We start from the raw sequence: 15,391 nt of genomic DNA on the forward strand, positions 1-15,391 counted from the left end.
CGTGGCTCCAAGACAGGCAGTAAGTCCCCTCCAGGTCACTTTGCTGTAGGGAGGAATTATCTTTAGGTTCTTGGAATCAAGATCAGTTTTAAAAAATTATATTTGTTAGAGGGCATCTGGGTGTCTCAGTCGGTTAAGCTTTGGACTTTGGCTCAGGTCATGATCTCGCTATTCCTGAGTTTGAGCCCTGTGTCGGGCTCTGTGTTGGGCTCAGAGCCTGGAGCTTGCTATGGATTCTCTCTCTCTCAAAAATAAACATTAAAAAAATTAAAAAAATATATATTTGTTAGGTATACAAAATGGATCACATTCTATATCTTTGAGAAATTTATGTCCTCACATACACTCTTGTAATGGGACTCCATGAAAATAGCTAATTTAGCTAGTCAGCTCTTGTTGGACCTTAATCTGTGTATGTTTAATGTTGGCCTATTTTTGCAGGTAAATCTGGGGACAATTCTCAATAGTAGAATTCTAGGTTCTCAAATAGAGTCTGACAAAAAAGACACACACACACAAAAAGCCCCTCAATCAATGTTCATTGAATGAATAGAAGAATTTTTTGAGCTGCAAGTAATAGAAAACCCAACTAACAGTGGCTTAGCCAATAAAGACATTTAATTTTCTCACATCAGAGTCTGGAGAGAGGCAGTGAGGCTGGTTCGGCAGCTTACCCTCAACACCAATGCGCAGACTCATTCCTTCCTTCCCCACCAACCTCAACATGCTGGCTTTTGTCCTCGAGAGGGTCACCTCACAGGTGTGGGATGACTGCTGTAGCTCTAGACATCACAGCAGGAAGATGTAGTGGTGAAAAGACCTTCACCTCAGATGGTGCTCTCCTTTTAATGATGGAGACCATCTTCCCCAGAAGCCATCCCCTCCCTGGATTTCCCTTGTCCTCTCATCGGTCAGAACTGTTGCCACAAGGGAGGCCAGAAAAGCAAACGGGAATGGGAAAATGTGACTGTCTTTGATTAAACATGCTTCATCCTTGAGGCTGAGGGATGGCCCCATCTGTATATAAAAGCTGAGATTCTATTAGCAAGGAAGAAGGAGAGAATGACTTTGGGGTTAGGTGGGTAATGAACCACACATGTCATATTGGGTCAAAGGACACATGCATTCAAAATTTAGAAATTGCTAACGTAGGCAGGGCTTTTATAACAAGAAAAAAAGAGTATTAGTGCTCACCTTGAATATTGCAAAGATGTTTTTGTAATTCCCAAGTCTAGTGGAAAAAGGCAAGTTACAACTTAAGAAGAAAATTCCCATCACTGCTGTCTTTTTTGTGCCTCCCTTCCCTCTGTTTTCACACTGGCCTATGAAATTCCGGTTTCTGCTATGATCCAAGCACTCTTCTCTCTGAGCAGACGTGTCCGTTGTTGCCTGATCTGAACAAGAATAGATGGTGTGAGCCTGTCCATGGCCATCCCAGGGCTCCGGGCTCACAGCACAGGGAGCTAGGAGGACCCCCAGGTGTCAGTGTGACAGGCTGCTGGACATTTTGGCAGGTTCCTCTTCCATTGTTTTGCTTGTCGTGTTATTGTTTATTAAAAAAATCAAAATAACACATGCACACTTAAAAAAAAATCAATGTGGAGAAACTTTCAATGAAAAACAGCAGTCCTAGAACCTTAAAATACTGTAAAGTAGGGTGATTTTTCTGCCGGGATGGGGGTGGGACTGGAAAGGAAGGTGTGAGCCCCAGCACAGCACAGGCTGAGCACCAGGAGAGAGGTCCCTTCCAGGTCTTCCCTCCTCATCTGGGGCTACCCACCTTGTCCACTTGGGAGCAATGACATGGGGTTGGGGGGAAGGGGAGGGGAGAGAATGAGGTGGGATGGGCGGAGAGGGAGAGAGAAAGAGAAAGTATGAACTGAAGGGCTGAATTTTTTTTTTAATTAAACATTTTTAAAAGTTTAAATATAGGGGCGCCTGGGTGGCGCAGTCGGTTAAGCGTCCGACTTCAGCCAGGTCACGATCTCGCGGTCCGTGAGTTCGAGCCCCGCGTCGGGCTCTGGGCTGATGGCTCAGAGCCTGGAGCCTGTTTCCGATTCTGTGTCTCCCTCTCTCTCTGCCCCTCCCCCGTTCATGCTCTGTCTCTCTCTGTCCCAAAAATAAATAAACGTTGAAAAAAAAATTAAAAAAAAAATAAAAATTTAAATATAATTTATTGTCAAATTCGTTTCCATACAACACCCTGTGCTCATCCCAACAGGTCTGAAGGGCATTTGACCTCGGGGTTGTGTTGGAGTTGGAGGTCAAAAGCCAGATTCTACGCCTCCCCCGCCCCCCTAGGCCTTTCTAGGTCTCTTTTCCTACTGTTGTACCCTAAACCAAAGCCATCAGAACCTTTCCTTCCTCAGAGTTTAAGGCCATTTCCACCTCAGGCCTGGGGGAGCAGGTCTCAGTGGACCCTGCTCCTATGGATGCCCCAAACTTGCACCCTGAAATTAGCTTCTGACCAGATGGAAAGGCCACACACACGCCCCTCCCCATCCTCAGCTTCCAGGTGGTTCACCTTGGGAGGGGTGCAATCTGAAACCGGCCCCCAGACACAGAGGGCAGGGTAAGAGAGGAAAGAGAAAAGAGGCCACTCTGATCTCCGCAGGTGGCAGGTGTAACAAGCAAGGGAATTTACACACTGGCAGGTGTAACAAGCAAGGGAATTTACACTCGATGCTGGTCTTGGGCTCTGGAAGACAGAGGATCTCAGCGCCTGCCCACCAGAACCTTAACAGTTTACGGAGGGGCCTTAACCAGGCTCAGTCACAGGTACCGGCCAGAGGGTCTCAGCAACACTTTGCTCCCTCAAGGCTACATCCGTGAAAATGGCTCCCGCTGTGGGAATGGTGGGCGGAGCCTATGCTCCAAGGACGGGGGAGGGGGAGGAAACTCCAACTGCCCAGGGTCAGCTTGCAGGTCAACTGGCGGCCACCATGTCCTCTCTGTGACCTCCTCCAACACTTCCTTGCAGTGGGCGGGGATTTCTGGGGCTCTGATACTTGCCAGTCCTCAAGTGTGAGTCGTCTGAGACCTGTTCTCTGACCACTCCGTGGGTCTTGCAGCTCCCAGCTTCTCCATCCCTTTCCTTGACCATCAGGTGGGGGAAACCCCTGGCTGCACACCCATGTGCCACCTCAGTGACACCACGGGCCCTGTGTCCTCTCCCTGCTGCTCTCCTGGATCTTACTCTCTGGGAGGCATAATGTCATTGGTAAGTGGGATATGTGGGGTGAGAGGGGCAGGCGGCTGAACCTGTGCCCCCTGTGAGGGGGTGCTCTTGAGGGCTACCTTCCTTTTCCTACCCAAGTGAAGGCCTCTTGTCAAGGGGATTGGTGCCCAGAAGGCCAGCCTTACCGAGCACTGACTATATCCCAGGTGCTGGGCTTGACGTGCACACTCGTATTTAATCCTCACAGTAGGCCTGGGAAGTCCTGAGAAAACTGGGAAAGTTTAAATAACTTGCCCAAGGCCTCAGAGTGAGTGGCAGGGCTAGTTTGAACCTTGGTCTGTAGGAGTGCAATAATTTTGGTATTCTACCTTCTCTCACTATAAAATGGTGGTAGGCAAGTGGTTTGGGATCAACTGTGATGGTTTGGGAAGTAAGGAAAAGAGAGACAGGTAGGGGTAACTCTGAGTTCCAATCCAGACTGGCTGCATGAGCTGGGGCAGGGTGCTTCTCCCTCTAGGTCAGAGAGGGAGAGAGATGCAGGGAGGGAGAGACAGGGAGAAATGGGGAGGGAGGGAGGGAAAGAGTGAGAGTGAGAGAGAGAGAGAGGACAGGGAGGGAGAGAGGGAGAGACAGGGGGAGAGAGGGAGAGGGAGGCAGGGAGAGAAAGAGAAAGAGAAGGGGACAGAGAGAGACATCGGGTTCCATGAGATTTACAGTCCCTTCCAGGCCTGAGATTCTGTCCAGCTGAGCAGGTCCCAGGTGGGAAGAGCTTGGCCCTGGTATCTGTGACCTATTCATACTCTCCCTTTCATGCTTTCTCATTCATATTCTAGTCACTCTGCCATCCTGGTCTTTCATACTGATAGCAACTCTTGAGTTGTTGTCTTCCAACAACAATCTGGGTCCCAGCACCAGCCTGAATCAGGACACCAGTGCACCCAGGGGAGGGAAATGAAATGCAGTTTGTGAGGGCTGGGGCAGAGCCCAGACCCTGAAGATGGGGTGTGTGTGTTCAGAGAGGGCTCAAGGCCTGTGTGGAGTCGGGGGGGGGAGCTCAGATGCTCCTCTCCTCAGACCCCGGGCTCCGCTGCTTTGCGGGCCTGTGAGAACAACAACGGTTGGGCAGTTTTGAGTGGAAAGAATTCTTGGCTGGGTGCCTTTATTTTCAGAGACACCAGAGGGCAGCAGAGGTCTAAGTCATAGGCCATTCCCAGGCAAGAGAAAGATGCTCCGAAATTCTAGAAGCCTAGTGAAGGGAAAAAGTTCAGTATTGTCTGAGTTCCTCCCAAGCGTTTCCTGTCGCTTTGAGAAAAACGTTACATAGCAGGGTCTATAATCCAGATCCGTACTGAATTGCACTTCATCAATTAAGACATAACTTTAAGCCCTCCCTTTTCATACCAAGTGGAATGATCCTGCAGTTTGGGTACCACTTATCTTGGGGACATGATCACGTTGTATCAGTGTTTCTTGGACAGAGTCACAGAGCAAGTTCTTTGTGGAGCTCAAGGTCAGGAGAAAGTTTCCCTCTGGCCATGAGCCATTCTGAGAATGGGCAGGGAAGTAACTTTACTGGCATCACCTCTGTTACTGGCCCCTGTGAAAAGGTGCTTTCTAGAGCCGATGTTTCATTTTTGCCTCGGCTACCAGGAAGCCACGAGCTTGGGTTTTGCAATGAGGCCTGGGTTCAAATCTGGACTCCGCTGCTGCTCATGGGCTCTGTGCAAAATGAACGAGGACAATCACGTTATCACATTACCCACTTCACAGGATTGCCGAGTGAATATATAAAGAAAGCACTTGGCACAGAACCGACACAAAAAGGGCACATTCAACAAATGTCAGCGATGGTTATTCAGTTTCTCTGAAAAAAGATGAATCTCTTCGTGATACCCTCTTTTATTATTCTCTTTGCTTTCTTTTACTCTTGGTATGATTTTCAGCTTCCCGTAATCTATGCCTGTTTGGAAGATGGTGTGGTATGTATAGTGAGTGTGTGAATGATGGCCTTTGCTTCTCCATATCTGTGGAATGCAGAGTGGTCCTGTATATATGCGTTAAGTAGAATTAAAGTTCATCTAATACACACACACCCACACCCACACACAACAATAAAGAGGTTTTCTGGACACTGCTTACATTAATCCAATTTTCACAATCCCCCTCCTCTTTCACTATATATAGTATAGTATATATATATATAGTATATATATGTATAGTATATATATAGTATATATATATGTATAGTATATATATAGTACATATATATATGTATAGTATATATATATATGTATAGTATATATATATATGTATAGTATATATATATGTATAGTATATATATATAGTACATATATATATGTATAGTATATATATAGTATATATATATGTATAGTATATATATATAGTATATATAATCTGTATATATCAGAATATTACTCAGCAATCAAGAACGAAATCTTGCCATTTGCAACAATGTGGATGGAACTTAGAGTGTATTATGCAAAGCAAAATAAATCAGAGAAAGACAAATATGTGATTTCACTCATATGTGGGGTTTAAGAAACAAAACAGATGAACATAGGGGAAGGGAAGGAAAAATAAGATAAAAACAGAGAGGGAGGCAAACCGTAAGAGACTCTTAAATACAGAGAATAAACTGAGGGTTTCTGGAAGGGAGCTAGGTGGGGAGATGGGCTAAATGGGTGAAGGGCATTAAGGAGGGTGCTTGTTGGGATGAGCACTGGGTGTTAGATGTAAGTGATGAATCACTAAATTCTACTCCTGAAACCAATACTACATTATATGTTAGCAAACTAGGATTTGAATAAAAAAATCAAAGCTATGAAACCTATCTGATAATTTGGCACCTCTGTCCTGGCTGGATTCTTGGAATATCACCTGCATATAAGAAACTGGGGAGACAATCAGGGATTTGAGAGGAGGTTGTATAACAATGTTGGAGATTCCCTCTTGTGGTTGTCTCCTCTTTGGATTTCCTCCCTTGATACATAGTTGCTTTGGGAATCCATCCTGAGTACTGTCTTCTGACTTCTCAGGACATAAGACTATGGCTTTCTGCTTGAACTTTATCTGCCTCGCTCAGGCTGGATTGGGGGTCTTCCTCTGAGAAAAGCCATGTGTGGATCTCTTCCACCGTGGCTCTTTTCTTTCAAGGATTAAATCCTATCCAGCTTCTGCTTAATTTTGGTCACTCTCCAGTGACTTAAAACCGCTGATTTTTACATTTTGTCAAGATAATATAATCGTCATCTGTAGAATAGTTTGATATAAGCTATTCTGCCGTGATCAGAACCAGAATTCCCCGACTGGTCTCTTAGAAACATTGTTCTTCTTTTTGAAACCTTCCATTAAAGAAAAATTATGTATTTAATTTGGGGGCAGAGTGGGAAGGGCAGAGAGAGAGGGAGAGAGAGAATCCCAAGAAGGCTGTGCACTGTCAGTGCTGAGCCCGATGTGGAGCTCAAACTCACAGACTGTGAGATCATGACCTGCGTGGAAATCAAGAGTCAGATGCTCAACTGATTGAGCCACCCAGGTGCCCCTGAAAACCTCCATTTTTATTCATCACAGTTGAAATAAATCTAAACTTCTTTTCCTGACATATAAAGTCATACAGATGACCTGGGCCTGCTAACCTCCGTATCCTCATTGTGCCCCCAGCTCTATGGGAGCACATTCAATTCTTAGAATATGTTATGCTTTATCCTGCCTCAAGGTATTCACGTTATCATTCTCTCTGGTGGGAATGCCTGTCCCCCTTGTGCCTTGTTATGCTTCAGATGTCAGCTTAAATATCATTTATTCTGGAAAGGATTTGCTGAATCTATTGATAGGTTAAGTTCCTCTACTGCACCTGCTAATAACACCCTATGCCTTTCTTGTAGATCATGTATTAACATTTATCATCAGGTACCTGGGTGGTTATTGGATAAATGTCTGTCTCCTCTTTAGATTGTCAATTCCATGAGAACAGGGTATGGCCCTCTCTGCTCACTACTTTATCCCATGCCTCATATGGTATCTGGCTTACAGTAGGTGCTCAATGAACGTGCTGAATGAATGAAGAAGGAGAGAATGCATTGTGCATGGAAGAAAGTTCCCAACTGAGAGTCGAGGTATAAAACATAAATGAAACTATGAGATAACAGGGGCATTTGTCAAGTCACCTCACATTTCAGACCTTTCGTTCCGGTAAGTACAATAGGTCAGAATTGGATTAGGTCACTCTCCTCTCTCAAAGTCCATGATACTCATAAAAAGACTCGTGAAGTTGAGACAAAAGTATAGGAAACAGTAATAATATGGGGCAGACATGGGAGACCTGGATATTTGGTTAAAATCTTAACCACAGGCAGTGTGTGTCTTGAATCAAGGGCCTGAGAAACAGAAATGGTGCTTGAGGATAATTATTCTGGCAACAGCAGATAGAACTAATGAGGTTTTGAAGTGGCCAGATCAAGGATGGATCTGATAAAGAGAGCTTGGCAGGATGGAACTGGTGTCAGGCTGCTGGATATGGAATTTCATGTGGGGAGAATGATCTACCAGACCCAGTGAAGGCTAGCCTGAGGAAGGGTTGGAGCTTTTCTCCTACCCTATTTATTCCCCTACAGGGGATGGAATGGGATGGTTAGATGGGGGAAGAGATCAGTGTCTTCATGATGATCATTAGATCTCCCTTCTTTCCATCTTCTCCCAGGTTCTGCTCTGCACCCAGATGTGAGGGTGGAAGGCACTGAGTATCTCTCGAATGACAGGCAGACTTGTGCCACATTCCAAGGTCTGCTGCACAAATTCCTTCTTTCTGGGGCCTCTTGGAATCAGAAACCAAACCTTCGAGTTTCTCTAGTGATCAGATATGACCTTGGGAAGAGACCAGACTCAGGACTGTAATCTTTTCGTTCTGTCCTTGGTGTACCCCAAGACCTTGCTTTATGTTGTCATCTGTGGCCCCCTTTTATCAGTGATCACCCCCTCAAAATATCTCACTTGAGTTTAATGTGAAATTCATTTGGGTTTCTCATTAATTGATGTCCTGTATTACTCCTTGGGTATGTAGTTCTGTAGGAAGGCCTGCAAATGTTGTATGGCTTTGTGCCTTTTTACGGATCTTTGTTGGCACTTGTGAATATCATCCTTCAGCATCACAGACAACACACACACAAACCATCCTACAGGCAAATTTAGGATTGAGTGAGAAGGAAACTTGGACAATCACTTGAGCGCCCAGGAGAAATCTGAAAACCTGAGGCTAAAATGGACTTTGGATACTAATTGTCTTCAGAGAGTACTTTACTTATGGTAATTCTTTGGAATACTAGACTACAGTTCTGAAAGAGTTTTCAAGGAAATTACACTCGTTTATACTTGTTTATGTGACACTGTGTTTCACAACAGTCAGAGGGTGGGAAGTCTTCAGAATCCATGAATGTGCACCAGATAGGTCATACCCGTGATGCCAGGCCTAGGAAGAAGTTTTCTATGGATTCAGAATGGTCTGGGTTACTAGACTTTGGTTCAATACCCAGAAACTACCTTTTTCATTTGTCCCTTTTTACACAGGAACAGTTCCTGGGTGAAGGGCCAGGGTGACTGACGTCTTTAACCTATGCTTCCTGCCAATTCCTGAGATGTCTCCAAGGCTGTGCCCAAAGTCCAGAGGCAGGGGTTGCCATTGTTGGGATTGACTTAGCATGCCCATATATGGACTTACCCTAGGCTACAGTGCCCCCCAGTGTTTATGGTCCTTAGAATGCTCGTATCACTGGACTCCTTTGTGAAGCTGGGTCCTTGATGAGAATGTGAATAGGGAAGTCAGGGCAAAGGAGAATGACTCTCCATACTCTGATTATAGAAGTTCAGCTTCATTCAAGATTTGCAGCTTCCAGGTGTAAAGTCATAATTTCTATATTCCTGGTCCCTGGGGCACTGGAGATATTTCCCTAGAATATGAGCATTGTTGAGGGTTGAATGCTCATTGATTTGGGGCAGATGAAACAACTTAATGAGGATTATTTTAGTGCCACTTATATGGAAATCCACTGGGGTCAGTGACAAAATACAGGAGCAAACTCAGTTTTGGCGGGTCATGCCAAGGAGGTGCCAACAATGATTGCCTTTATGCAGATGAATTCATTACATGGGTAGGTTGGTATCTTCAGAGAGGTCATCAGTGGTTTACATTGGAAGAATCTAGGATGGGAGAGATGAATGAATTTAGACCGGGGCTGACATGCAGGAAGTTTTCAGTTAAATTTTTATACATATAATCAGCACGAAAGGCAAATCTGAGCAAGGAAATTAGCAAGAATTCTGAATTCAAAATCTTCCAGTAATAGTCCCATTTATATTCAGAATTATTTTGGCATACTTTTGCATAAGGAATATTCCTTTTTCTTCATTTCTTCCTTATGTTGTATTGGGTTTCCTTTCTTCCACTGCCTCTGTCTCTGTTAATAAATAAATGTAGCAATTGTTAGCACCTTTGGTAGAATCCATGGGTCTCTGCTCTTGAGTCTAAGGCTATTGTGTCGCCATTCACTATAGATACTGAACTACTCTGCCCATTCTCGCTACTTTGCTTTTTAACTGTGCAAAAATAGGGGTTGAATAGGATCTTAAAGACCTGAGGTGATCATGGTAGTGGTGAGTTGTTGGGTGGAGAGCTTGGGCGTCTGGACCCACGTCCTTCTTCTGAATGAGCCTCTCGTTGTTAGCCTCTCTGGGCTCTGATTTTCACAATTTCAAAAAAGTATTGTTGGACTAAATGGCCTGAGACCTTGAAATTTGTGCCTGTGACTGATCGTTCCCAACCCAGGTACAATCTTGTCCCATTGCTCAATTTCCCCTGGCCTCTTTCTTGCTTTTTACTGAAAAACCAGGGTTTCTAGTATTTGGTGTCATTGGGGGTTGGGTGAGGAGCTGAGAGACTTACTTTTCAGGAATACAAAATTTTTCACAGAGAAATTTATGTTTAAAGTTGTTTCTGTTGCCTCCACAGCCAGAGAAGACGAAGGGCTCACACAAAAATGTCAACGTGTTGTAGTAGAATCTCGTGTAAACTGACTTACAGGTGCCAAATACCGGAGGATAGTTGCAGATTTCTGGGCATGAGAATCCCAGAGTCAGGTTTTCTTTTATTTTCTTTTTTTTAAAAAATTTTTAATGTTTATTTATCTTAGAGAAAGAGAGAGAGAGAGAGCACAAGAGCAAGTGGGGGGAGGGGCAGAGAGAGAGGGAGACACAGAATCCGAAGCAGCCTCCAGCTCCAAGCTGTCAGCACAGAGCCCTACACGGGGCTCAAACTTGTGACCCACGAGATCATGACCTGAGCTGAAGTCCATCGCTTAACCGACTGAGTAATCCAGGCACCCCAGGTTTTCTTTTCTACTGCCAAGCGGACATTCTTTTCCTCATGGACTCAGATGACTGATGGTCATCAGCCCATGTGAATCTACCTGTTACTTTTTCATTGGGAGAGTTCCTTCAGCAAAAATATCGCTGTATATGTGATATGGGGCAATGATTCTAGACTACGGCCTGGGTCAGTGACTCAGATAGTTGGAGAAGGACGGTAAGGTAGAGTGGAAAGCAAGAAAGACCTGAGGCTTCTGCGCTCTATCACAGAATTTCATATTAAATATATCCCATTTCATGATTCTCCACGGGCTTTCCCATGGCACTGGAAGTAAACATGTCATCTGCTTCCCCAAGGCCATAGGTCAGAGCCCTTACTTTACTTTTACAGAGTCTCTGCAAACACAAGCTAAAAAGGCCTTTGTCTGTCTACATCTACTCCTGAAGGATAGGCTCAAAATGCTTAATTTGCAAAAGATCTTCCTTCCTTCCACCAGTGTCTGTGTCCTCTCCCATCTAGCTACGCCCCTCCCCTTTTACCTACCATGCAGACTCACCTGGCCTCACTGAGACCATGGAGGTGGGTGGTCAGAGCAGGAACAATGACGGCCATGTTGGAGACAAAGAATGAGTTAATGTCAGTCTTCCTGAAGTCCAACTCCAGCCCTCACCCACAACTGGGACTTTGCCACATTTACTCATGGATACATGAGTATTCCACATGTGTCCATCATGATAAGTAGATGTGAGTGCCCCAAGTGTGTGAATGATGGCCTTTGCTTCTCCATATCTGTGGAATGCAGAGTGGTCCTGTATATATGCGTTAAGTAGAATTAAAGTTCATCTAATACACACACACCCACACCCACACACAACAATAAAGAGGTTTTCTGGACACTGCTTACATTAATCCAATTTTCACAATCCCCCTCCTCTTCCACTGAAATCCCTTGGAAAAAACTTGATTCTATTTTCTGTCTTCCTCCTTCTCCAATCCATAGACAGAAATGAATGAAACTTCTGGAATTAGATGCTCTAGGGCTGTGTGGTGTAAGATAAAAGCAGGACTTCATTACTGCCTATCACCCAGGCTGCCTAGATCGCCTTCACCTTCACAGTGTTCTTCTGGGCTGCCCTTCCTATTTTGCCTTACCTCCAAGATGTCCACTTTCACACAATTGTTTTCTGAGAGGTAAAGGAAACAGGACGCCTGAAAGTGTCTGGAGGGGCATAGACAAGATGAGGAGACATAGAGAAAAGAGGATCCATTCAGTCTTCATGGTGTTGCAGGCAGGAGATAGGAGAGTCTAGGACTGGGCTGACATTTTATATTTGGGATGGAGCTCCTTCTCTTGGGAGGAGTTGAACCCATCTTTTTGATTTCATCTCCCCAGGGCCCAAGCCTGGGCAGGGTTCTGGTGCATACAAAATCAGCCTAGTGAGCAGAACACTAAGTGCTTGGGTACCCAACCATGTAGCATCCAAGGTCATGGTTTGTCACAGCTAGACTGGTGAGCCTCAGTGCCCCCACTCTCTTCTTCATATCTAAGGCTCAGGGCATCAGCATTTCTATAATGAACATTTAACATATAAATGTAAAAATTTGAAAGTAAGTTAAGGTAGGCTTGAACCTAAGAAAGTGGAACAAAAACAGCAAAATAAATGTAAAGAAAGTAGACAGGATATTGATGAAGATATTGATGCAGATACTGATGAAGATAGTTGAAATTGGTGAGTAGTAGAAAAAAGAAAATACAATTATCAAATAATATTAAAAATTTGTACTTTATTTTTTATTCTTATTTTTAAAATTATTTAATTATTTTTTATTTTTTAAATTTACATCCAAGTTAATTAGCATATAGCGCAACAATGATTTCAGAAGTAGATTCCTTAATGCCCCTTGCCCATTTAGCCCATCCCCCCTCCCACAACCCCTCCAGTAACCCTCTGTTTGTTATCCATATTTAAGAGTCCGTTATGTTTGTCCACCTCACTGTTTTTATATTATTTTTACTTCCCTTCCCTTGTGTTCATCTGTTCTGTGTCTTAACGTCCTCATATGAGTGAAGTCATATGATACTTGTCTTTCTCTGACTAATTTCACTTAGCATAATACCCTCTAGTCCCATCCATGTAGTTGCAAATGGCAAGGTTTCATTCTTTTTGATTGGCAAGTAATACTCCATCGTATACATATACCACATCTTCTTTATCCATTCATCAATTGATGGACATTTTGGATCTTTCCATACTTTGGCTATTGTTGATAGCGCTGCTATAAACATTGGGGTGCATGCGCCCCTTCGAAACAGCACACCTGTATCCCTTGGATAAATACCTAGTAGTGCTATTGCTGGGTTGTAGGGTAGTTATATTTTTAATTTTTTGAGGAACCTCCGTACTATTTTCCAGAGTGGCTGCACCAGCTTGCATTTCCACCAACAATGCAAAAGAGATCCTCTTTCTCTGCATCCTCGCCAACATCCGTTGTTGCCTGGGTTGTTAATGTTAGCCATCCTGGCAGGTGTGAGGTGGTATCTCATTGTGGTTTTGATTTGTATTTCTCTCATGATGAGTGATGTTGAGCATTTTTTCATGTGTCAGTTGGCCATCTGGATGTCTTCTTTGGAGAAGTGTCTATTCATGTCTTTTGCCCATTTCTTCACTGGATTATTTGTTTTTGGGGTGTTGAGTTTGAGAAGTTCTTTAAAGATTTTGGATACTAACCCTTTATCTGATATGTCGTTTGCAAATATTTTTTCCCATTCTGTCAGTTGCCTTCTAGTTTTGCTACTTGTTTCCTTTGCTGTGCAGAAGTTTTTTATTTTGATAAGGTCTCAGTAGTTCATTTTTGCTTTTGTTTCCCTTGCCTCTCGAGAAATGTTGAGTAAGAAGTTGCTGCGGCCAAGATCAAAGAGGTTTTTGCCTGCTTTCTCCTCGAGGATTTTGATGGATTCCTGTCTTACATTTAGGTCTTTCATCCATTTTGAGTTTTTTTTTGTGTATGGTGCACGAAAGTGGTCCAGGTTCATTTTTCTGCATGTTGCCGCCCAGTTTTCCCAGCACCACTTGCTAAAGAGACCGTCTTTATTCCATTGGATATTCTTTCCTTCTTTGTCGAAGATTAGTTGGCCATACGTTTGTGGGTCCATTTCTGGGTTCTCTATTCTGTTCCATTGATCTGAGTGTCTGTTTTTGTGCCAGTACCATACTGTCTTGATGATTACAGCTTTGTGATACAGCTTAAAGTCCAGGATTGTGATGCTTCCTGCTTTGGTTTTCTTTTTCAAGATTGCTTTGGCTATTTGGAGTCTTTTCTGGTTCCATACAGATTTTAGGATTGTTTGTTCCAGCTCTGTGAAGAATGCTGGTGTCATTTTGAAAGGTATTGCATTGAATATGTAGATTACTTTGGGTAGTATTGACATTTTAACAATATTTGTTCTTCCTATCCAGGAGCATGGAATATTTTCCCATATTTTTGTGTCTTCTTCAATTTCTTTCATAAGCTTTCTATAGTTTTCAGTGTATAGATTTTTCACCTCATTGGTTAGATTTATTCCTAGGTATTTTATGGTTTTTGGTGCAACTGTAAATGGGATCGATTCCTTGATTTCTCTGTTGCTTCATTGTTGGTGTATAGGAATGCAACCGATTTCTGTGCATTGATGTTGTATCCTGACACTTTGCTGAATTCGTGGATCAGTTCTAGCAGTTTTTTGGTGGAATCTTTTGGGTTTTCCATATAGAGTATCCTGTCATCTGCAAAGAGTGTGAGTTTGACCTCCTCCTGGATGATTTGGATGCCTTTTATTTCTTTGTGTTGTCTGATTGCAGAGGCTAAGACTTCCAATAGTATGTTGAATAATAGTGGCGAGATTGGACATCCTGTCTTGTTCCTGACCTTAGGGGGAAAGCTCTCAGTTTTTCCCCATTGAGGATGATATTAGCATTGGGTCTCTCATATATGGCTTTTATGATATCGAGGTATGATCTTTCTATCCCTGCTTTCTTGAGGGTTTTTATCAAAAAAGGATACTGCATTTTGTCAAATGGTTTCTCTGCATCTATTGAGAGGATCATATGGTTCTTGTCCTTTCTTTTATTGATGTGATGAATCACATTGATTGTTTTGTAGATATTGAACCAGCCCTGCATCCCAGGTATAAATCCCACTTGGTCATGGTGAATAATTTTTTTAATGTACTGTTGGATCTAGTTGGCTAATATCTTATTGAGGATTTTTGCTTGCATGTTCATCAGGGAAATTGGTCTATAGTTCTCTTTTTTAGCGGGGTCTTTGTCTGGTTTTGGAATCAAGGTAATGCTGGCTTCATAGAAAGAGTTTGGAAAATTTCCCTCCATTCCTATTTTTTTTGGAACAGCTTCAAGAGAATAGGTGTTAATTCTTCCTTAAATGTTTGGTAGAATTCCCCTGGAAAGCCATCTGTCCCTGGACTTTTGTTTTTTGGGAGATTTTTGATTAGTAATTTGATTTCTTTACTGGTTATGGGTTTGTTCAAATTTCCTATTTCTTCCCGTTTCAGTTTTGGTAGTGTATATGTTTCTAGGAATTTGTCCATTTCTTCCAGATTACCCATTTTATTGGCATACAATTGCAAATAATATTATCTTATTATTGTTTTTATTTCTGCTGTGTTGGTTGTGATCTCTCCTCTTTCATTCTTGATTTTATTTATTTGGATCCTTTCCTTTTTCTTTTTGATTAAACTGGCTAGGGGTTTATCAATTTTGTTAATTCTCTCAAAGAACCAGCTGCTGGTTTCATTGATCTGTTCTACTGTTTTTTGGGTTTCGATAGCATTAATTTCT

Source organism: Lynx rufus, unplaced genomic scaffold (assembly GCF_022079265.1).
Source record: "Lynx rufus isolate CCGP_SWC_20201006 ecotype Redwood Valley unplaced genomic scaffold, mLynRuf1.p SCAF_8, whole genome shotgun sequence".
NCBI classification, from domain to species: Eukaryota; Metazoa; Chordata; class Mammalia; order Carnivora; family Felidae; genus Lynx; species Lynx rufus.